The sequence below is a fragment of the Haemaphysalis longicornis genome, unplaced genomic scaffold (assembly GCF_048455015.1).
Source record: "Haemaphysalis longicornis isolate Haplotype H1 unplaced genomic scaffold, Haemaphysalis longicornis Haplotype H1 scaffold_4, whole genome shotgun sequence".
Lineage (NCBI taxonomy): Eukaryota > Metazoa > Arthropoda > Arachnida > Ixodida > Ixodidae > Haemaphysalis > Haemaphysalis longicornis.
The window spans coordinates 196,436,131-196,461,750 of NW_027526361.1; the positions used below are offsets into that span (position 1 = coordinate 196,436,131).

General features: G+C 46.4%; 1 non-coding gene across 1 annotated transcript; it reads right to left on the reverse strand.

Moving 5' to 3' along the window:
* Positions 1–21,113: 21,113 nt before the first annotated feature.
* Positions 21,114–21,214, reverse strand: LOC144180779 (U6 spliceosomal RNA). Its single transcript, XR_013324560.1, has one exon. It is a non-coding gene; the product is annotated as a U6 spliceosomal RNA (small nuclear RNA).
* Between the last annotated feature and the right edge of the window lie 4,406 nt (positions 21,215–25,620).

Sequence of the window (25,620 nt, forward strand, 5' to 3'; positions counted from 1 at the left end):
AAATTGGCACGGAAACAGTCTGCAAAGTGGAACAAAAACAATGGGAATCAGCGGGATGAGTCTGCTGCCGCTGCCGAGGGCCAGTGGCTCAATAAAGTCGCGTAAACGCACCCAGAGTTGTAGGAACTCTGTCTAGAGACTCCAGACATTAATTCGCGCAAATAATCCCAATACATTAAGGAATCACTTGAGTGGTTCTTCGAGGTAATTGGACTTCCACGCACAAGGTGGTGTGTATGGCACAACGTCAGAGGTGGTCCAGATATCTTTATGGTCGTCCCTGTCACATATTCCTGCTCTCACCCTCCCACAACGGTCCGTTCTGCGTCGCATCTAAACGTTTGGACAATTGGGCGCTATTTCGCAATCCTCGGACAACACCATGGCCAACACTTTACACGTTAGTATGGCCATCCGCTACACTGTCGAATACATTCTTAGACGACCCACTGACGGCTTAAGCCGTACTGCTGCAATCTCGCCACAAATCTGTCCCTTCACCTTTTGCAAGTGTTGGACAAAAATTAACCGCCAAGTTTCGTCTTGGAGCTGCGGTATTGATAGGCTTTTACCGAGCCGCCCTCCAACAGAACAATGGTCGATGGCTGCGAAATTGAGGCCCAAGAATACTTTTTCGAAGGGTGGCATAACTTTACTGCACTGTCGCCATTCAGGTCACTTTTCCGCCCTTATTTAACCCAGTCAATTCTTTAAAACAGTTAGCCAATAATAAAAGAAGCAAACTCAGACTTTGAGGCTTTATTCCTTCATGACTAAAGTAACAGCGCGCACAGAAGGATAAGAAAGAAAAAATAAGACAAATAAGAAAAAAACACTAACTTTGTATTGAATAACACCTTGATTATATACAAAAACCAGCCGACCTGCACGTGGCATACGACCGTTCACAAGCAGCCATGAAAAACATCACACGAGTAGTTGAATGTTTATTGCGCATCGATGTAAACTTGCACATCGCTATTTATATTTCATCGGTGTGGCACCGTTAGACGCATCATTATTATACACTGGATTACACGCGCAGGAGCATTGCGTAAATCTGACTGAAACAACAGGCGCTCGCAGACTGCGCGAACGAAACCGAACTGGTTGTCAGCGAATCGTTTGGTGAACTCACGGTCCACTGCAGGGAAAGGAGCCTGATTTGCGGGGCGGGCGCTGTCTTCTGGGTGTGCTTGGAAACCGAAGTCATGCGAGCGGGTCGCTTCAGCAAAGGTGCGACCACTTTGTCAGTGCACCGTGGCGTGTACGGCAGTCGGTTGAGTTGCGACGAGCTCAGCTTGTGGAACACGAGAGGCAGAGTTCGCAGCTTGGACCGTGAATCCGTGAACGCGTTCCGCTTCCTGGTTGCGTGTCTCTCGTCTCACTAAAGTAATGAGCGCGACATTTGCCAGTCGGCGCCATTGCCTTTCTGCCCTAATGCAAGTTTTATTACGCGGGTCCATCACACCAGCAGCAGTAGCGCCAACTATAGGCGCTAATTAGCGTCACAACGCAATACTTTGCTTCACCTCTCCTAGCCGACAGCACCATCTCAATAGAGTATGTTATAGAAAGGCTATTAGGTGCGTCTGTAGAGCTAAACTGGCGTGATTCATAGCATAGTAAAAGGAAATAAAGACAAAAAAAGAGTTATAGCCCAGTTCAAAGAGTGTCTCACGCCTCCCGTTATGGTCAGAGTGATCGTGGGCTCAAAACGTAGTGCTACCGCGTCAATACAACTTTTTCTGGCGATGTCATTTCCGTGAAAGACACGACGATGGTGAGGTCTTGCATAAACCACATGCATAAAACACTGTTCTACCCGGCGTAAAATCCTTGCGTGGTAAAAATGCCGCATATAACATGCTGCCAAGCCGCCCAATGTCGCGTTCTTTACAGGAGTGGTCAAATAAATGTGTATCAGAATAAACAAAAGTAGGAAGAAATTCGAAAGCATGAGCTCTACTGCTCAAGATCTACTGCTGTAACAGATATTTTGAACAAGGTGTATTGGTCAACGTGTTCAGTGTGCGCTGCTTGGGCTTATTGTTAACTCTGTAAAATTATGTAACAATTATTTTGCGATGTTCCTACCTTAGTGAATTTGTCGAACTCTGGTAATTTAATGCTTTTGTGTTTTTGTGTGTTTTTTGTGCTTTGGACAATATCTAGGCTCATTTGTATTTATGTAAACAATGTCCCATGACACTGGTCCACTCATGTATGGCCTTTGCGCTTTTAAAGGTATAATAAATGAAATAAAATGAAATGAAATTGCTGCGACTTCTCGATATGCAAACAAGTACGAGGGTTGCAAGAGCCTGGTATTTACAACAGGGGTATTTTCCGTGTGCATGCAACAATAGGGCGACAGAATCTCACTCAAAAAAGCACAAACTTTACCATCCCGTTTAATTACAAGGAATGACATTTCACGTCTCTTGCAATCCCGTTCGCATGCTGTCGTCTTCGATGTGACCCACCTCAGGCTCTCGTCTTTATTTTGGGTCACGTTGTTATGCTACCGGCCTTTTGCAAGCCTCCTGAACTTTTGTTCTGAATTCGCTCCAAAGCCTTAGGAGGCTTCTGGGCTCGCATTCCGCAAACACCGGGTTTCTGGTTCCTTCAATGTGCGGTCGTGCAGACAAAGCTTCTTCGAAACCGAGGAAGCGAGGATGGAATGTACACGCAGAACAGAAACTTCTTCCATTTGTTTTTCTGTGGAAAAAATGGCAAGCACGCAACCAATGCACGCGAGCAATACCTAAACCTCAGTCGCTAGTTTGTTCCTTTTCTCCCATATTCGGGCTATCCTAAAAAACTGCATCTCGAACACAATCCCTACGCCTGGCTTTCTCGAACAATGATGTTAAACCTGCCGAACCGTAAATGATAAAACGGTAGAAAAAAATTGTGCCCTAGAAATCTAAGGATAAGGTTTAAGCAAGAGCTACTCTTCGCGTAGTTTATTTAACTATTGTGCGGAGATAAAAAAATGATTATATTGTGAAAGGTGAGATGTTATCTGGACGTCTTCATAGACTGAAGACACACCAGGCTTCTTTATTACACCCACACATTTGCCTAATTTACAGGTTTTCCCGGTTATGTTATCACCTGAAAGCATTCCCGTATTTTTGCTTTTTTATATGTTGCCGGGTGATATCTTTCCACGAATACCCTAAAACACGTGGTTACAACAATACGTTTTCAGGTGAAATATTTGTTAGGCAGCAACGCTACAAAGTGACTGCCTTAGCTGATAAGCTTAACTTTTGTGTTATTGAAATAATAACTCCTAGGTAACTTTTGATTAACCGAATGATTACTTTTTATCCACAGTTGATTGATTGCAATGAAATATTTTTGTATATTGATTAGGCTATTCGGAGCCTGTATTATTCCGCCTCACAATTTATATGCTTTTCTATGGGAAGTTTGTCCGGCTGCTAGAAATCTCAGCCTGGGATGACGAAAATATTGTTATACCATCCTTGGCCCCACGAGCAGTCACCTATGTGCCATTGTTATGCAAATTACAATTATCGACGGGGATTACTTGTGGTGGATGATACGTGACTTGCTGTTTCTGCACAGTTTCAGCTTGCCTCGTATTGTTTCGACTCTTACGAAAAATGAACTGTCTTCCAAAATTCCAGGCCTGAATTTTGGGATTGCTCCGCAAGTTTTTTTGCGGGGCATGTCTATGTCCACGGCTGCACCGGCACGTGACTTTGATGCTTTCACACCAACCTTCGATGCAATGTCAGCCGGCCCCGAAACAGACGCTCGACTACTATCGCGGCAACCGTCTCTCACCCATGACCACATTGCTGAAGAACTACTCTCAGTATGCTTTGGGCTCTGATTATGAATACGCTTTTTTTCGACTCCCCCCTCTCTCTGGCCAGCTGTCTAGTCATAGGCCACATCGACCTTTCTGCTCCCGCGCTTGACGAAAGATACCACCCCTTTCAGCTGGAAAAACGGCCAAGAAAAAGCATTCACCGAGCTGCAGCAACCCTTGCATAATCCGCCCCTGCTCGCTCATTTCGACAAAAAACGCCGTAACGGAAATTTACACGAACGCCAATGATATAGGCTTGGGTGCTGTCCTCGTCCAAAAGCAAACCGGTTGCGAAAAAGTAATCGTCTATACCAGCCGTTGTCAGTCGAAGGAGGAGCAAAACTACTCAGCCGCTGACAAAGATTTCCTCGCACTTATTTGGGCCATTTCAAAATTTCCACCATACGCGTATGGTAGACCATTAAAAGCTGCGACGAACATCACCATGAGCTATGTGGGCTCGCCAATTTCAAGGACCCCTCTCGCCATCTTGGGCGCTGGAGCTTCCGCCTGCAAGAGTTCGACGGTACAATCGTCTATAAATCCGGCAGGAAACACTCCGACGCCGACTGTTTGTCCCGCGCCCCGTCGACCCGCCACCTCAAGACTCCGATGCACACAGCGCGTTCTTCGAAGTCATGACGGAGAGCGACCTAGCCGCCCAGCAGCGCGCCGACCCCGAGTTACGCGTCATGATCGACTACCTCGAAGGAGCAACGTCGCCTTGCCCAGGTCGTTCAGCCACCAGCATTCAGCCTAAAAAACGCCGTCCTCGTGAAAGAGAATTTCAGCCCCGGAACGACAACAATTATCTTTTTGTCATTCCCGCAGACCTTCTTGACGAACTTTTGGAAGCGTGCCACGACGACCCGTCTTCAAGACATCTCGGCTAACTCGCACAATTGGAAAAATCAAGGCGAAGTAGACCATTTTTTTTACCATATTTACCATATTTACAAAATTTAGCATAATTCTTCTCACAGTCATTCCTTTATTTTCTGTACAAGAGAATCCCTTAAAAATGCGATGCCAATTCCAGGTTTTTGGCTTAGGTTGATGCCTCCAAGCGTGTAGGGCATTTGGCTACCATCTGCTGGTGAGGCCGCTGCCGATACGATTATAATGCATTCAGGTAGAAATTTCGGGCTAGCAGGGAATTTACCAACCAGAGATGATGCTCATTGCACGTGACACTCGAACTTATATTTTCTGACCTCCCCGTGAGCGTGTGTGCGCGCGATTACTCAATGGGTTAAAAGAGTCTGCTGCCAGAAACCTCCACCATCACCTATCTAGGTGTTGACATTGCTCTTTTGATGACCGGATAGTTAAACTACTTAGGGTATAATTAGGCTACGTTTGCAAGGTTTTGATACCTGAATCTCACCTAACCTAAGCGTTTGAAGTTGGTACACTTACATTTGGAGGTATTTGAAAAAGAGCTAAATAAATTAGGTTGTTTCTCTTACAGGCCGCATGAGCACGCGGTCGCCTGCGCTCGTGAATGCCAGCGCAGGTAGTCATGAAGTTTTGTAGAGGAAAACCTAAAATATACCAACAACCCGGCGGTCTGGTTCTCTCAATACGACATATTGCACAGAGCGCAGTGAACATTGAGCTTGCTGAACAAACGCGAAACAACTTCCAGCCGATGGGCAATTACCTGCAGTAGTAGTAATAGCAATGCGCAATAATAACAAATTTTCAGATGTTGCTGTGTCCAGTTGCGTAAAAACTGGACAGCATTAATTTTACACCTTTTGTATTTTAATGCAAGCCTTTAACTTACAAAAAAACTTTGGAGGTAGCACTTCCTAACAGCAAGAATTCATTGCTGCACTTCGGGTATTTGCGCTTTGAAAGTAGTGGGAGTATTCTCGCTTCTAACGCATTGCAAAATGGGAAGAGCGCTCCAGTTGTGTACACTCTAAGGACAGACTGGGGAATCACGCACAAGAAAGGTTCAAACGTAAGTTGTGAACGTAATAAAGAAGTTTACGCTTGACATAGGGTAAACATTTGCACCGCGTAGATCATATAGTAACAAACTGGGTTTAGACGACGGAATGGACGTTGCCGCGTTTTCACAAACGTTTGGTGTTGTCTCCGTGAAGGACAGTGGACTAGAAAAAAGAAACATAAACACCAAGACATACAAAGCGCACACACTGAAAACAACGATTTTATTACGGCCGCTATACCGATTATCGTAAGTATAGGTTCTGCCTTGGGCAATCTGGAGCTTCGCAGACGTTATCGGTGTCCTCGGGGATTCAGTGCCAGTTTTGGCTGCACACTTCATTTCCAGGGCAATTTGTCGGTATGTCCAGCGCATGTTGTTTTTCTCCTTCTTGATTGTTTTTTATTGCTTCTTTTGGGTTGCCACCAGCCACATGCACTGTGAGACGTCTTTTACGAAGCACAACCAACTCATGTCAACAACCATGTTATCATTTTGTTTCACCGCAACGTTTGCGTTGACACTGTAATGAGCCACATTCCTGGATAGAAATTCCTCTTGTATCACATGCAGTATAGTAACATTGCTTTGCCCGAGGGCGGGCGTCGCGTGTGGGTTTTTTGCTTGTACAGAGGTGGAGGAACCGTCATTGCAAGCTGTTTCGGTACTAGTATAGCCTCCACTTCCCTATTTACGCACTGGACATCTCTCATTTAGCTGGAAAAGGGGCAATTTACGGCCCGCATCGATGCCCTTTTGTCGACCAGAAACCCTTTAAGTATGTTTCAGCTGTCATGTTTTTGGCGTACAAGCACAACCAGTGCAATGGGAGCCCTGCATTGTCCCAGAGTACGGGGACATATAAAACTCGACGTGGTGTTTTTTTTTTTTTTGCACATGGCTAACCAATTGGGTGTAGTTACAAGCTCTTGTTTTCAAATGGGCGCTCGGCTTCGAGGTGCGTTTTCACATACAGAAGTAAAGCTCAGTTGATACTAAGTTCAATTGTACTTTCTTCAACGGAAGCCTGCGGTACTGCACACATGCGGTGTTTGATGACACTACGGGTTATTTTCAGTGGTCTGCTAAAAGTTGAATAAAAATAACACACTGCGTTGTCAACTACATAAACAATCGTTGAATTCACCGGGAATATGTGTTTTCTGGCAAGCTTCACAAAATTCTAGATACTGGTTGGCCAACGGAAAAAAAAACCACCTGTGTTCGAGATGTCGGAGCCAGTTAATGATCCCCAAGTGGTCAAAATAATGCGGAGCCCACCACTACGGCACGCCTTATCTGTTGTGTAGCGTCGGCACGTTGAACCTCACAATCAATCAATCAATCAATCAATCAATCAATCAATCAATCAATCAATCAATCAATCAATCAATCAATCAATCAATCAATCAATCAATCAATCAATCAATCAATCAATCAATCAATCAATCAATAAATCAATCAATCAATCAATCAGAAACTGGTTTGCCACTTCTTGGGCGGGAGCTTTGAGCGATGCACTATTCTCCGGGTATTGCGTGGTGATGAACGCACCGCTCAAAGTAGGTTAAAATGGAAACAAAAAAGTAGAGTTCGCACTTGTACAACTTTCGGACAAAGATAACCAGGGTCTTTTTGTCGTTATCAGTGCCGCAAAAGCTAAAATTATAACTTCGGTTGAACTCCTCCGGCGCCCCCCATTTGAACATGTCTCTAGATTAGGATCTCACATCCGTTTGTTCACAATACCACCAGCATCCTGCGATGTATGGCCGCTCTGAAAAAAAAAGAATTCTTGTGTTTTAGCAGCCGACCGATTCCATTGGGGCGATTTCCCAAGCGTTGTAGTCCCGCACAAGGGCGGAGCACCAGGCCGGGGGTCGCATGTACCCATTTTACCGGTGGGTGCCCGACGCCACGAAGGCACACGCCACGAATTGCACATCACATGGTGATTTCTACAGGCACGGTGGACGCTCAACACGTAACCGCCTGTGGCAAAACATGCCGCCAGACTCTTTCACCCCGGCAATGCGGTGTTGTAGAAGGCAGGGGGGGCCCCGTCAGATGGGAAAGGTTCAGGGGTTCCTCGCAGGGGTAAAAGCAGCTTTCCTTGCGGGAATTCCCCTTAAAAGTGCCCGCACTCGACCAGGGACTTCTGTACTCATTAAAGAAACAGGTGTGTGTGCGCGGCGGTAAGCGGTTTCGAACACGGTACCTCCCGCATACAAGATGAATGCTGTGCCTCGGAGCCATCGCTGCGATTACAGTTGTTGCATTTTTGCCGTCACCGTATTCCATAAGGGAGTTTTCCCTTCCCAGGTGTTGTAGTTCCGCCCAAGGGCCGAGCTCCAGGCCCAGTTGGTTGGCAAAAACATCTATGACTGCTTAGCTTTGCTTCCCACTTAACTCTAATTTTTCGCGCACATGATGGCTAAACCTCGAATATTTTATTTACCATAATTAGCAACTTCACTATGACTTTAATTAAGAGAAAGACAGCATTACAGATGCATAAAAATACTGTCATGCTCTTTCATAATAGCCTTTCATCGGTTAAGGACGTTTTCTGTTTTCCGTCTAATAGCGGGTAAGTTTACTGCAAAGTCATCAAAAAAATAAAAAAAAAATTTAGTGTCCTTCCCCTCTGTGATGAAGCATGACCTGCAAAGCAGAACTCCATCCATCAAGTCCACGAAACAAAACACTTTTGTTTGTAATTATGACTGGGCATACTACCCAGCATACGTGAATAAAATTTGGAACACAGCCGAACTTTATCCTAGCGGACAAACGTAGAGCTGTGTTTCCCTCCCGCGTCGTAGGCATCTTACCGTTTGTGTAAAGGTACGTCCTCACTTGCGGCGCAGCGCGCGCGCACGGCCGCGCGCGCAATAACGCCGCCGCTTTTGGAGGCCATTCTACTGGGAGCGCGCGCGCGCAAAGGCGGCGGTGGGGTTGGCTCAAACCGGTCCTCGCCCTCTCCGACGGTGTAGCAGGGAAGAACGTTTCTGCGCGCTCGCCGGCTGTCCCCGCCGGCCCAGCTCCCCTAGGAGAGCACTGACTTCTCTCACGTGACCTCGCTCACCGGACCCGGGCGCTGATTGGTTCGTTGAGTTTGGCGCAAAGCGCCTTGCCGCGAAATATGGGTCCCGGCGCTATTTTTTTGCGGCAGAGGAATTTTGCCGCGAACGGGTTTTTGCGGCGCCGCTTTTTGCGCGCGCGGCGCTGCGCCGGCGCGGCGCCGCAAGTGAGGACGTACCTTAACACGCCAAACCAATCCACTCTACCACAGATGACACCGGAGCGGTCGCATTGGGCTCTTTGACGGCCCCGTTGAACTTCACGCCAACACAACGGACATGTCATCAGTAAGAGTATGAAACCAATGCCCGCGTGTGCCCCCCACTCCCCTCCCCCCCGCCACCTACCATGCACCTCTCCCAACCCGTACACGCATAAATCGGGAATCGGTCATAAGCGGGTTCTTAAAAATTAAAGCTACTGTCGAACATGCCTCTCTGAAAGCCCTTTGAGCTGAACGAGTGATGTTGGCCCACGTCGGGGTTCCAAGCGGGCCAGTTGGTGTTCATCCGGGAGGGATTGGCATCTACATGTCCAGGTAGAAGATAAGGCGGCAACAGTGGCGGCGGCGGCTTTCCATGGTTTTCGCACACATTCACGCTTCTGTTCGGGCGGACGCTTCTTAAGTTTCCGCTCTTCTTCCTCCAAGCGAGCGACACGCGTCCGTCCCATAGCGAGTTAACTCCTCGAGTGCTTCGACCTCTATAATAGTGAACACACACGTGGGTGTTTCTTTGGCTGCCCAGTCGTAGGTACCTCACTGTCTGTGCAACACACTCCTCCATACCCAAACCGCATGATTGCGGAGGACAGCTGACTGGGCACATTGAGACATGAGACTGCCACGTTTAAATCTCCCAACACCCGAAAGGGTTCATCATCGGTCTGCACGCCCCCTCCCTTCACCCCCAAACCGTGCAGGCCTAGACCGGCAACGGGTGATAGGCGCATACTTAAGCGTGAAATACACTGGCAAATGGAGATAGAAAGACTTTATAATCGACTAGACAAAGATCTATTATTATTCTTCCGCCAGAAGATTTATGACCAGCTTGTCAATGAGTACTGCCGATGTGACGATGTTGCTCAGAATGGCTTTCAAGCTAAAAAAGAATATTGTGCTCAGGCAGCATTCCAACGGGGCAATTTGCTTTCAACCGGCAATGGCGCGCCGCTAGTGTTCGAGGTGAAACTTGAAGCTGCATTGCCGCCGCTACATTTTTTGAGGCTTTCCGGCGTCTTTACAACCATACGCGCTGGTGTTGATTCTCTGCAATCATCTGATAACGGCGCTACGGCCACTGTCAGCCGGCTGCGCAATTGTGAAAGATACATCAGTGGTGGCGGGAGAAATAATCGTTGTGATAATCGTCGTAAAATGGGGGTCGGCGGTGGCGAGGAGGAGCATCGGAGCGGCACCGAGTAAATCCGCTTCACCTAAATGAAAACTAGGGGGAAGCGGGGGGGGGGGGGGGGGGCAAGCGGTGAGTAAGACGTATACTGCCTTGCAGTAAAATATTGGGCTTTCAGAACTTTTGCAGCTCTAACGGCCATTATCAGATAAAGTCTGTTCCCTTGAAAAATCTCTACCGAGAAATTTTGGAACTTCTGGTGTCATTTGCAGGAAAAGTCAAGTGTTTAGAGAAGTGCTTGGGACATACAGGTATGCTACGTCGATTGTTCATGATCTTGCAAAATAGCCCTTCATCTGTTAAGTACGTTTTCTATTTGCCGTGTAATGGCGGGTAATTTGAGTGCAAAATCACTGGAAAAAACTCTTTCAAAGCCTTTCCCACCTGTACGGGCCATAAACTGACAAAGGCGGTTACCTTGGAACAACACAGCCTAGTAAAGTTGACACTGTTGGCGTCTTTTGCAGTTAAAAACGACTGTTTTAAGAAGTGCTTGGGGTATACGAATGTGTTATGTCGACTGTTTACGGACGCTGCTCCCCTAAATGTGCATTATTGTGTGCGATACGAGGATACATACACGTTTTGATTTCTACAGGAGATGGTTTGGTGTTAACAGGCTTTACATCATATACGCATTGATTGATTGATTGCAGGGTTTAACGCGCCGACGCAACGCAGGCGATGAGGCGCGCCGTAGTGGAGGGCTCCGGATTAATTTTGGCCACCTGGGGATCTTTAACGTGCGCCGAAATCTCGAACACGCGGGCGTTTTTGCTTTTCGCCTCCTTCAGAAAAGCGGCCGCCGCGGCCGGGAATCGAACCCGCGACCTCGTGCTCAGCAGCACAACGCCTTAGCCACTGAGCCATCGCGGCGGGTAAAACCCAACTTTATTTCGTTCGAAAGATTGCCTCATTAGAATCTTATTGACATCCCAATTAACGTAAGCTTCTCTGTAATAAGCTATATAATCAGGAAAAAATGGAATGGCCATGAGACCAACTAGCTCATTTCCCGCAACAGAACCCATCATGTCATACGCGACCGCTCTGCGATTGGCTGAGGCCGCCAAAACCAAACGCAAATTAGACAAGGTTAACTAGCATGCGGAAAAAGCCATTTGCGCTTAAATTAAGCCCACAATCTTTTCTTAGCAGTGAGACTGGTGCACGTAAACAAAGAAGTACCAATGCGTCCTTCTGTTGGTACGGCGGGCAACATGCCTGTTTTAGGTGCACAGCACTGCGGCTCTTTGGAGTTGTCTCAGGCGACAATGTAGATTGGCGGAACCGACGGTGTCCTACGTCACCATATTTATCGAGCGAATATCACGTTTCATGAAACAGTTATTTTCTACCTTAACAAAAGCAAGAAAGGTACAAGTACGGTCATAAACAAAGCAAAGGCAGAAAACAGCCCTTCGCGGTATGGTGGCGCCATCTAGGTTTACTAACGGTAAATGAGGCTCCGCAGTCAGTTGGGGAACGGTTCTTGTTATGTCATTGCAGGCCTTGCAAAACACACGATTTGGCGGGAGAATCAAAATTTTAAAGTAAATTGAATAATTTCTCAGTGAATAAAGCGTCGCTTGTTTCCAGACAAGTCCTGGGGTCGCTATAAAACACAAAATCTTTCGATTAAAACAAACTTGTATTTTGCCTGCCCGGCCCCTTTAAGTCTGGTATGGCATATCTATAGGTGCGCTTTTAAACGTCCTTGTTACTGCGCAAGCTGTGTGTTTTCAGCAAGCCGAGTGAACTGTTGAAGTATCTGGATGCCAATCTTTTCGGAAGAAAACTGTTTGTTGAGCTTAAAGGCGTGAGTCCCTTAAGTATTTATATGTTGGCGGTGTTCTCCAGGAATGATTTCTAGGCCTACTTCTTTTTTGATATTATAGACCCTTTCCACTTCACTTTTAGTCGTACTGGAACATACGCTGATGACTAATGTATCTATCGTGACATCACTTACGTAGAAGATACCAAGTTGTCGCAGCACGATCTTAACTCTGTTTTTTCGTGGTGCCAGTCGTGGGGAATGACATCAATCTGACCAAATCTAACCTGGCAAATTTCACCATCGTAAAGCAGCGGATACTTGTTAACTACTCAAAGGGTGGCGCATGTTTTCCTGTAGCCTCAGAGTACGAATAAAGGGGAATATTTCTCTCTCTTAAGCTATCCTGGAATCACCACGTTGATAACTTGACAGTGAAAACTAGCCGTTTGCTAAATCTTTTAAAAACGCAGTTTCAGACAATCTCCGACTGAGGTCAAGGGGACGTTTATACATCAAATATTCGTCCCATTGTGAAATATAATGGCGCAGTCAAAGACCACTACCAAAATACATATGCTCATGCACTTGAACGAATACAGGCTTGCGTCAACAGCTTCCTAACGGGCGACTATGATTCAGCTAGATCAGCTAACATTTGCAGCAGATGTGGATGGCCTCTGCTTGCAGAGAGCCGTAAATGCCTAGACGCTTGTTGTTTTATAGTATATTATACTCATAAAATGACATAAAGAAGAGAGAGAAAGTAAACGTGTTTCTTGCGAAAAGCAATGGGGAAATATCCTCAGTACCAGACCCCTTGGGCTTTTCCAGCCTCTACAACCCTCAACACCAGGAGGCGGTGGTCATTGAAGTAGAAGCTGCTCAGAGCTCTCTCCCAAAGCTCGTAAGAAGAAAACGATGGGGATTGCGCGAATGTAGTTGGGCCTCGGTGCATACCCCTACCATATGAAACAACGTTCCGGTGGCTTAGCAAAAGTCGCATAGCGGAGAATTACATGGTGGGGTGCATTATATGGCATTTAATGGGATAGGGAAGGCCTTCATCTGGAGTGCACGGAGCTGCCGTTCCTCCTCTTTCGTTATGTGTTTATGCGGTGCTGGATAGATGACACGTTATAGCTTATAGTGTTGAGTTATTTTGTGATATGTAATCAACGGGGCTGGCCCGTCCTGCTCACTTTCCAGTGCCCGGCGGCGTGTTTCCAAACGCTTCGCGGCACAAAGCACTCACGTGACATGTGTGATGTCACTGCGCGTGCTATTATTTCGAGCGCCTAATAAAGAAGCCCACTATTGACCACTGTTTTGTGCTGTGCCATGACGCGGTGTTTTTCTTGGACGCTGTACCACGGACACTAAAAAATGACATTGATATCACCCCGTACGCCATTACCTTTTTACCATTTGAAGACCTTAATCGGGTGCCATGTGACGTTTTTGTTCTCCTCAAATTATGTAGCTTGTGGAACAGGTAGCTTGTGAAACAGGTTTTTCGGGAACAGGTAGTGTTTGTGCGGAGCGTTTGTGGGGCGCAGAGTGATTCACTGGAGTGGCTGCCTCGTTTGGATGCGTGCGTTTCTTTGCCTGAGTTATGAAATGATGGTGACCTTTTTTAGACTGAGGTGCTTACCTTTGCTGTCTGTTAGTGTTTATATAGTGCGTTAATTGCCTTGTCTGAGTTATTCTAAAATTTCCATGCAATAAAAAAAGAGCTGTGTGGCTTCGATGTAAAGTGCTAAGCACTGACACTGACGGCTTGAGTTCGAGCCACAGAAGGTCTCTCTCAGTTTTTTTTTTTCTTTGCTTGCCTTTTTTTCTAAATCTATTTTTTTGTTTCTAAACTTAAATCTACGTGTTGTTTTTATTATTAATCGGGATTTGGTATGTTTTAGGTCGCTTTAGGCTTCGGGCGAAGCCAATGATGACATTTATTTCCCGTTCTGCGTCACGCGAACAGACATGTCACGTGAGTTCTCCGTGCAGCGAAGTGTTTGGAAATACGTGGCCCGGCGGCAAAACTGTGGGGCCAAGACGTCGGCGGTTTCGTTGCCCGGGACGGCAGGGTTGGTGGGTGCCCAAATGATAATGATGCATCTTTCTGCCAGACACTGGCAGATGATGTAGTGTGTTGTCCAGTGAATTCGCACGCACGAGAAGTTACGGCACGCTTGCTACGGATTTGTGCTCATTACTTTTGTGGTAGTTTGCGTTATGAAGGGAGTGATAGACGCTTCTTCCTCTTGTAGAGGGTCCCATGCGGATGGGCTTCGGCTGATGAGATGCGTATTTTGGTGGACAACCGTGCACGGCTGTCATTGCACTTACATCGGGATACGAATACGGGTCCCTATATGCGGTGGTTGGTACCTTCCCGTAAGACGGCCTCGGCTCTTGTTTCCCTGCACCCCGTGTGATGCACGGGGTGCGTGTTTCGAGGGAGCGGTGCAATGTTTTCCTTATATTGGGATGGAGGTTTCATATTTGCGATGTCTGACGCTGCACAGGGGAGTTTATCCTACAAAGTAACATACCTAAATCTACCAACCTACATATCCCTTCATTCCGATCATTGTTTAAATATTCCCTAATATAACTCCAGGAATCACATATCAGCAGAATTTCTTTCCTACAATGCATAACGGAAACACCTTGGTGAAAATATTATCTGCACTCCACGGCATCTGTGGCGAAACGTTTATAGAAAAATGTGTTTGCAAAATCGCACGACGTTTTTGTTTGTTCCCTTTTTGATGGGCCCACTTACTGTTACTTTTGCTACGGTGCTTGTTGCCTGTATATGTTTTTTTGCTATTGGCGGTGAGATCTTTGAGTGGCGCCCCCTGGCTCTGACGTCGGCTTAGGGATTCGTGCCGCCGTCATCTGCTACACTCGGCTTGTGAGGGGCAACAGTGCCTAAGCTAGAAATCGCCCGCTTCGTTGCTGTAGTGCGTTAAAAAGCGGATTTCTAGCGACTCAGTTATTTTGCCAGCTTCTGATGCATCTGAATAATTTGCAACACACGAAGAGATAGAGAACAACTTTCTTCAGAGTATCGGTCAGAAGATCGTGTGTAACTCACCCTTTCTTGCTTATTTGCGAGGATCAGCGATCACAGCTTCTCGATAAGTATTCAAAATGCGTAGGCTTCCCTGCAGTATTTTTGAGATGCTCCTATGAAGACTCAACAGTCTATTACTACGCAGCAAGCAGCGGCCTCTACACGCTCATCACAAAGCAGGAAATAAAGCGGCTTTCTTCTGTTTCTTTCGTTGTTGTCTTGTATCAGATTAATGTTTCTTGCTTTTTTTTCTGCCCAACGCATTAATTTTTCTGTGCCGTCACCAACTTCTTATTAGGAGGTTTCGGGATGTGTGGGAGCCTCACAAAGGTCGTGTGGATATTTCCTTCATTTTGTATGGCATACATTCCCTTCTTCACAAATTGGCTTTCATTACGGCTGCGTGCAAGAAGGTGCATATCCGCAGCGTGCTTTGTTTATTCACATGCAAATACAATGAGAAGGTTTGTGCTACGCCCCCACGATCGCGCCCTAAACGACGTGGTCCACAGTACTCGAAGGCGGCTTTTGTGCTCCGAATTTCTATCGTAATTATATCGTTATCATAACGAACTGACTCTCAACTCGAACAATGATGACATGATTACAGTGTTGAAGGCATGATATACTCGCTAACTAACGTAATAAAGAGTATACCTGCATATATTACAAGAATAGAAACCGAAGAAGTCCAAGTAGCTCTTTATTGCTTTTCAACCCTTCCAGGCGCGAAGAACAAATCCTATTCTACTCGGGATGGTGTTCTATGATTTGAAGAAAATTACTTTTACTCTCTTGTCCTGGACTGAGGACTCGGCCCACTAACCAGATCGATTTAATTGTTAAACAAAGTTTTCCCCTCCTCTCCTTACTCCTCCTCCTTCTCTTGAGTGCAGTTTTCCTATAACGCATATCCGAATATCGGGAAGATATGGCTGTGCAAAATGTTCCGAAATATACCTCCAGGTCTTAACAAACATATATGTGTTACTATAAAATTAACGAAGACGTGACTCGTTTTGCTCAATAAACCTCCATACTGGTTAGATGCCTGGTATAGAATCAGCTTGCCCGTATGTACACTCGGAACTCAACCTACAGTTTTTGCAGTCAATAGTGCATGTCGGCAAACTTTCATGCCTTGACAACGTAAAGTGATGTGACAAAACGCGTTCGAGCGTTCGGCAAGGTTGCAAAAACTGTTTTACCTTACATATGATTACCGGGAATCGTGATGCCTTCTGCCAAAGCCGACAGCCCTGAAGGCCTAGAATTTGTTTTGGTCTTCCATTTTCGCTGTTGTTGGTTATTAGCAGCTGACTGTTCCTTTTGTTCAAATGCTTACATGAGAAGCCGACGCCTAGCTCTGACTCTTCGAGCTCCGCACAGGACCAGCTTCGCAAGGAATGGGGTGGCGCCGGCAATGTTTCTCCCATAGCGGTATCCAAAACTATACTTTAATTGACACCATGAGCTAGTGTATGCGATTTTAAGCCTATTATTATGATAAAAAGTTACCCACACGCCAATTCTGGTGCGGACAAGCATCAGACGTTGACCGAGCGCAAAGAAACAGCAGGGAGAGCGATCCTGAGTGAAGCAGACGACAAATGCGAGAATCCCTAAGCTGACGTCACGGAGGCGCGCTTCGCAGCGCCGCCTGTGTTCGCGCTCACCGCCAATTGTCGTTATTTTTCTTTTTTAAAGGTAAGCTTGGTACCTCTACCAGCCGAGGGTTCTGTCGCGACCGTCGGCACTAACAAAAAACTCCCGCGAACAAATAAAAGAAATTACTAGCACAGCCACGAATCGAACCTGGACCGAATGTAGAAACTGAGCCACAGCCCGTTGTTTTACTAATTGAGCTACGAGCGCTTTTTTTCCCGATAATGCCGGTGTTCGACAAAATAGAGAAACACAACACAAAATTATTTACATCAGCAACTCGACCGGCAAGCCACCAACCTGTGAGGGCTGATGTCGCTCTAAAATTCCATAAGCGTATTCAAAGGTTCTATCCTCGACAGCCACTCAGGAGCTCATGCCTTGCGCTTCTGCTCTTCTACGTAATGTAAATATGGGCCGACGAAAACATCGCCGCGTAGGGCGGGCGTCCACAACACCATTGCGCCAGGCCATGCGCGAGCCCCATATGCTATGCAAGGCCAACAACGTAACGAGGTCCAAGGACGCCCCCTCCTCGTTTTCTACAGGCAGAAAGCGTATGTCATGGGTGCTCAGCGGGAAGTCTTTATGAAGGGTCCTCTGGAGAACATCCCACAAACATGCCTCAGCCCAACCATGCAGGAAACCATGCTCTATCGTTTCTAGCACTCGGAGACGTGGGAGACTGACAGTGTAGTTACCGAGCACAGCAGCGGGTTTACCACCTGCGCTCTCGCTGAATGCCACGTAATAGCATCCCGCGATCTCTCGTGCCGCAGGTGCGGTGGCCGTGTGCGCCCCAGTGATTTGTCCATTTCGTCCTCGAACAGTTCGCACTCGTGTGAAACACCGGTACCAACCAACCGACTACCATCCGTGGAGCGTGCAATGATTTAACGCTCCCGAAAAGTACAGCTCCGGTGATAACCCAAAGTCTGGGTGTGTATCACACCCATCATAAGGCCGTTCTAAACGTCGTGCTGAAGTGAAATAATAAAGAACCTGTTACACGTACAGTTCAACGTATGATTTTCGCAACCTGGCCTTAGTCCCCTGTGGTAGGTGGTGCATAAATCTTCGCTTCCCAACCACCTCCACTGGCTGGATTGGCGCACACTTTTAAGTGCAGAGCACTTTAGGCGCTCACCTTGTCGTCCTAGGTCGCTCGCTTGACCCAAGTACATAGAGCACCAAAGCGGCGTCCCGGGGTAACGATGTTGTTCACGGCGTATGGCAAAGGCTTCGAAAGCCAAGCGGTTTATATAGTCATAAGCGTTCGAAACTCGTGAAGCGCTGGCGCTTGTTATAAATATTTTCGTTGTTTAGCGCAAAGAAAACTCTAGGTACATTTGAGGAAAAATATACGTAATCAACCGGCAGCGCCCGCGTTCCCTTAGTTAAGGACGCCCGTTGGGTTCGTTTTTACGATAGTAAACGCAAAATGTGGCAGTGCAACGCCGGCACGTCCGGGGAGAAAAGCAAAAAAAGACGACAGAACTCCCGCTGGCGCAGTTTCAGGCAGGGGGCGCGCAAGCACTGAGAAAGCGGGAAATGTGAATTGCATGGGGTGGTCACAGTAAGCTGATAACGGCGGCACACCCCATTATGGCGAATCACTGCTCTGCACATCCGACAGCTTTTACATTGAGTGGAGCAGCTTTAATTTTTCGCGTTAAAAAGGGGAATGACAACTTGTTTTTAATATACTGCACAGTGAAAGTATTCAAAGCCCTGAAACATCCGTGCGGGACGCACTCACTAGCGGATTTGCATAGCCGTCATTTTCTGCCAATACGGATTGCTGCCGTCGTGGTCAAAAACAGCTGTTAAGTACGTAATGCTAAGCATTTTTCGTGTAAGTGTAAAAAAATGTGGAATATTTTTTTTGCGATGGCGATGCTTGGAATAATGTGTATTGCTTAGTGCGAGCAGCGAGAATTCTGTGCATGGCAAAGACACGGCCCCTATAGTGTAGCGGATGAAGTGGTACACAAGAACTCGTTTTTACAATTTGATGCACACCGTAACCAAGACGGAAGCATTCATGGCCCCATCTTTGGGTACATACCCCTCAACGCACCAACAAGTATTGCGAAAAAGAGGGACCTGGCCAAAATCTTGTTATTGATTATTTTGAATTCTCACCCTAAAGCCCTCCAATACAGGCATTTGCGATGGTGGTGACTGGAAATTGTAGTATCGCTTCACATATATTATATGAACAAAAATTAGAAACATAAACCTGCACTCGCGCACCGTGAACTCCAAAGATAGCATTGCAAAAGGTACCGGTTCACTAGAAGTTCCGGAAGCCCAGAAAAAGCTGTAAAGAGGAAGTATCTCTACGATTTATAAAAAACGTGCGCGTCATTTGGACGACTCTACCGTCCTACCGACATGTACGAGTTTATAATACATCTATTGGTGAAAGGTTCGCTAAATTGTAGAAGCGCTCTATGGCCACTGATCAGAACAGTCATCGTATGTTGGCCCCCATATTTCAGTCATCCCAAAAAAAGGCGGTGATTACCCTCGTCATTCCGGCTTCATCTTTGTGTCTTCTGTATTAATACCACACCATGTTTCTGTTAATAAAACGTACAGCTTGCAAAAAACGCCGCCATCAGCACCTTGATTCCGCTTCCGGATTCACTGTAAAGCAAAAGGGTATTCTAGTCCTTAAGAAGCTGACGTATTTCGCGAGTCTCCATTCTGCTTGGGTAGCGGGACGAGAAGGTCTGCACTTGCTTTTCGGAATTGTCTGGCTCAGTAGCAATCAGTGAGTGCAGGGCACTTTTACTGCGAATGAAACGTCGTAATACAATTTAGTGGGGTGAGAAAACAGTAGCTTCCGCTTGCCTGAGGCGTCGTGGTGCTGCTCTTTTATGCCTGCGCGCAGAGCAAACACGCTAAGCACACAACGTTCGCGAAGACACAACAAGGGGTGTTTCCCTGCGAAGCACTGTCTTCCTGTTTTTCTGTTCAATTCTCGTCGGGTGGTTGAGATATTTTTCCCTTTGTTACCAACTTTGTGTAAATGTTTGTTTTGTTTTGTGTTCTGACATGCACTTGTAGGAAGCAAAAAGACAAAATCTGTTTAACTAAAGTAGCTTTTATTTCCAAATCTACTCGTTGCTAAGAGCATGTATTTTCTGGGAATAATTTATTCGCTTCCAATCCAATACCCTACTTGTAAATCCATTTGCGAGGTATTGTCTAAGAAAATATCTGGCTGCTCTTATTACAACCAGGTCTGTTCCTGTGCCCGGTTATATGAGTTGTAAAGCAGGAGCTACTGAATGGCTTTATTATGCACGCCGTCCTTGTAGTACCAGAAAAATAGGTACGCTGTCAAATAATGCAACGTGCTTGTGCCATGCATGGTATATTTGAAAGACACCGTTCTCACATCTACCGAAAACACCCTTGACTCGGACAGAACGCTGGCGCTGTGTTCAAGTCTCTGGCAGCTTGTGATTTGAATTACGTTTCCGCGCCGTTAAAGTTTCCGTCGTAATTCCGAGTGCTTTTGTCCTAAAATGTAATTATTTCCTCCCATTTTCAGATATAATTTTCGCCGAAAGCAGGAGATTATGTCCCCTATGTCTTTCTTGGTGTCCTTTCGACTTGCGTTTCTGAATCTGGGCATTCCAACCGACGTACAGATTTTTCTCAATTTCTTTTTCTAAAAAAAATCAACCAAATGCCACACAAAAAATAGCGGACATCTTTCCCTACGCCTTCTGCGGCGTTCTACACTACGGGTGCTTTTTGATGTGTTAATTCGACAGACCGCTCTTTCCGATATTTGTTCTCGGTTCTGGTAGTCTTGGTGCAACGGTAGCATTAGTAAGTTATTAGACAGTTATAGGGTCATCACTTGTAGAGTTGGCCCAAGTCGTAGTCCTTTGGTTCAAAAAATGTCCCCTTCACTCCAACTTGTCCGAGCGGCACTGGTGACCACCCGTAAGCGGGGGAAGCAATTACCTTGACACATACTAAGAAAGTCGAGGAGAGCGCTGCCTCCACTGCAGCATAATTGTAATGGAACCTGACTCGTACACGGAAGGTTGTGGCTTCAGTTTCCACTAAGACAGGACGACTTTCTCTCTTTTCTTTCTTAACTTAGAAATATAGGCGTACTTCACAGAGAAAAAATGATGGAGTCCATCCTCGGTACCCTCTCTGCATTTTCGACTGCTGTCCTTTCTTTGTGTATATATATTTTCTAATTGTGGTCGAAAAAGTATGATCGGATTTTGTTGCCAATAAATTTACAAAAAAAAGAATTCTTACACTTCGCGATTCATAGTGTCATCCTTGCTTAGAGACTATGATAATCTTATCAGAATCGTTCCAATTTTAGATGCAAAGCATCTCTTGCTATTGCTCTTTCGTCCATCGTCCGTCTGTCGTCCGTCCGCAACTCTCCCGCTCTCCCCACCAGCTGTGCGATAGCACGCGCGCTTCTTCTCCTCTCCCTCTCTCCACGCCAGCTGTGCGATAGCGCGCGCCCTACTCATCACCACAGCTGCACGATAAGGGCGCATGCACGTTTCCTCTCTCATCTTCTCCTCTCCACTCCGTGTGCTGTATATAATAAACCTCCTCCGTGCGCCGCTCCCTCAGTTGCTGCTTTGGTTGAGTCACGCTGCACCGTCCGATGAGCGGAATGGACGCAGACAATTCTGTCATTTTTCGTTATTTGGATGCCCAATCTCGTGAACGTCTCGGAACCTCCGAGATGCTTCTCATCAACTCAGGATTCCCTCACAGGAAGGTGGTGTCATTTTTTTGTGTATGCACATTTTTGCAACAGCAAATTTCTTTGCATATATAGATACAGAGGCTTCACAGATGAAAAGAACATGGCTGTACGTATGCAGAAAAGTACACGCATTCAAGAATCATGGGAGCCAAGAGTCACCATATTTTGCCGGGGAAGTGCGAACCAGTCGAAGGATAATACTGAAAAAGGCGGAGAGCACTAGGGAAATTTATTCTAGGGTGGTTGACAAAGGGGAGACGGTGTCTTTATGGTTAGCTTAAAGGTAACGGGGTGGGAGCATACGGTTGGGGAAGTTGGCTCTGAAGAAAAGTCGTTGCTTGGAAGAACTGGGCATAGTGCTTTCCCGCTTCCAGCCTTTAAATAGAGTCCCACCTCCTCGGTTGTTTCAACGTTCGCACCAAAAAATCCCAGTGGAACGGAATAGAAGAAATTATAAAACACATAATAAGTTTGTTAAGTGCACCCTAACATTCAAGTTGAAAGTTCAAAAGTTACGGGATCGGACTTTAATTGGTGGTGGATTAGTCCTGTTGCTATTCCTTACCTAAACATGACCCTGTGACGCCATTACATATGGTGAAACCACGCTAATCTACCTGCTTCCTATGTTCCGCAGGTTATTTCTTTGAAGTGTGCACTGAAAATAGTTTGTGGTTATCTTGTTGATGGCCAATATTCTGCTTCCATTGCCCGTTTAAACGATGCAGGGTTGCCTAAAGTGGGCCTTCTCCGGACGATGGTTGTTTGCGGAGCTAGTGCCTTTAAAATGGTCCTTTATGTTTCCAATTGATGGACATTTGCCTATCTACGAGAAATGGTTTTCAGCATATTGGACTGGGTGATTGTAGTAAGTTCCAGAAATGTAAAAGAATAAGAAAAGAAAGCCCCAGCGCACCGTTTCCCCGCATTGTAATGAATAATGTACTGGCACCATCAGCGTCCTGAACAGCAGTGCGGCGACAAGACCGAGCAGGAAAGGGAAGACGACGAGGGGGACAGGAAGCCCTCGGTGGAGTAGGTACGCTTTTTCTTCATCCGAATTTTTGTTGCTTCTAAATTATAGTTTCGTAACGCGGGAAAATTAGGCCCAGAAAGATCTTGATCCTGCCTGATCTCGCAATTGGGTATGCGCCAAAACCACGACCAGATTTATATATAGCGACCTGCCTATGCGCGCCGATTACGCCGCCGAATTAGTTATTGCTTGTTTTGTTTAGTTCTTTCCGACACCACTGCACCGGCAGGCGCTGCATTTAATACCTTACTTCTCCGCTTTATACGGGTTTGCGCGGCCTGCCATTGTTATTATTTTGTCCTTCTCTTGCTTCGTTGTGGTCAGTCCTTTCCGATTAAGAGTTTTTGACGCGTTTTTAAAAACAAAACACAGGTAAATGTTTTTTTATGGGAAATTGTTTCTTGAGTGAAAGCAACGCACCCGGTCGGCGTACACGGAACGCGCAACCACCAGGATATCGTCCGAAAAAAAAAGTTTACAGCTGCTAACCCTTCGCTAACACGTTCCCTGGCGTTCCATGAGTTGGATAGAGGCCGTACATCCCAAAGAACAAAACAAAAACAGAAACATATTCAGTGCGTTTTGTTCGATTGCTTCGAGGAGAAAAACAGAACACGAAGAAGCACTTTGCGCGCACTGTTTCATATAGTGAATCAAAAGAAGAAAGCAGGAAAAAACACTTTGCACAAGGGTGGGGGGGGGGGGGGGTGGCGTCGATTCCCGTTGGCTTACGAAGCATAGCAAGAGTATAACAAAAAAAAGGAGCGTGCTTAAGCAATATCCCGCGCAGTCTTGGTTGGCCTTCAGCTTCTGTCGAGAGCAGCAGCATGAATAGTCATTCTCGAAAAAGTGTCTGCAGTGAGTGTAATGCCTAGGTTGTAGGTTATAGTTGACCTAGACAGGAGGCTCGGCAACAAACCTAGCAAAACAAACTGTGGTTGATTCCTCTGTGACGGGAATCTGTAGAACAATAAAGTGAAATGTGCAACAAAATCGTCCTGCTGGCGGCACGCTTCGGCAAAGATGTACTGGTCTCATTTTCGTGACGGATATTACGTCAGTGAAATCTTGGTGTACCCCGGTATAAAGCATTTTCATGTTAAAATATAAAACACGAAAACGAACAACCCTATTATTTAGTAATAAAGGTTGCTTCCCCGCAAGAAGACCCTGTGTGCAGGGGTGCACCATTTGCAGGCAGCTTGCTTCGTTGCAATGGCGTCATTTCCGTGAGGGATACGGCGTCGGTGAAATCTTTGTGTATTCCCGTATAAAACACTGGCGTGTTAAAATATAAACAAAGGAAAACACTTTCGGTAAAGAATATACCGGAAGATCCTCCAATACGTTTTCATTGTACGTTCAGTGAACATATCGTACGCAACTGTATTTGTTTCGCAGAGCTCAGAAAACCTGCAAGGCGCTTGGTAAACTTAATTTGTTTTCACCATGTTCCGACCGCTCTGGTACTGTGGCAGCGACTCAAAAAGATATCCCGAAGATAAAGGTGGTTCTCAACGCACGCATTGACCGGGGGCGGCTGCCATACCCAAGATTGCAGTTTCTCGAGCTTCTAAGCCACCCCGACGGAGGTCCTAGAAACGTGGCACTTCAGTTATGGTGAAAACACCGCAGTCTGTGAAAAGGTCGCGGTTGATTGGTGCTCTCTTCGCTGAAAAAAAAACACTGTGTTTCCGAAAAAGAATATCTTACACGAACACAATGGCCCTGTTGGGCCGTTTATACAAAGTTGTGCCTTCGCTATGAAATTTGCACTATGCATAGACGAGCTTCAAGTCAGCAGAACGCTGCTCCACGTAAAGCAAACGTTCACAAAGTTTCCGCATATTTAAATTCACGAAAATGCTCGAAAACAAACAATGCCAGTCGACCACGGGGATATAATATGGTAGCAGTGGGGCTTACTTGTGTACATTGACGTTTGCATTACTAAGAAACGGTTCCAGACTTAAACGCAAAATCTCATTGCTGGCGGGTATTATTAGTAGTGATCGTTACAATGGACATTGATTAGTGCGACCGCTAGTTTTCATGCAAGCATCCGCAAGCCGCACTGCGAGCGAAGCGAAGCTGGTGGGTTTCGCGATTAAACTTAGCCCAACCTGACGGAGCGCGCCATCCCTACACGGCAAGTATCCAAGTATCCTCCAACTATCCTGTCAGGACGTCTCCCGAACCTTAACATAACAGTAATTATTATTACTGTTAGGTAGGCCAATATAATTCACTTGTTTACAAACCTAGAGAGTTTATTTTCGTAACACGTAGCAAATAATTTGTGGTTGCGAATTCTGAACGAGTAAAAACTGTGTTCGTTTACCAGTTCTCACAAAGGAGTTTTTGTAGTGAAAGCAACGTCGGGCAGCCTTCGCGGGGTGACCAGTTTTGACCTTGAGAGCTAGAGGTCAAACCACTCCACCTTCCGCAAGCGCCCGTGTTGGAGCAGCACCCGATGACAGGGAGAGATGGGCGATGAGGGAACGGATAAGCGCGGGACTCGTGCCGCCGCTTGGCGAAGGAAGCGGAGGACGCCGCTGCCGCAGCGATAAGTGCGCCCGACGAAGGAAGGCCGCGTGCGCGCAGAGCCGTGTGCGATGGAGTAGGACGAACATCCAGCTGTGGTCGCTCGTACAGCGGCGATGCTTAAAAACGCCGTGAAGCGAAAAAGAGGAAACACGCTACTGTTGTGTCCACCTTCGCTACCTTCAAGTCTTGCGCGTTATTGCGAGCTTCCTTCATTTTCTTCTTCCGCCTCTGAGCTACAAAGTGTCCAGGTACGCGCACACGCTCAAAGTCGACATCTTGCTGCAAGCTGTGTATGGCTAGGGTTCCTGGAATTTGCCTTGTGAGACAGACAAACGCCGCGAAAAAAACTCCTCGCGACAAAAACAACTTTATCATGAATATTTGTCAGAAAACGGAAGCAACCATGCTTTTATCTCAATCTCCGCTCCGCGCCCCAAAA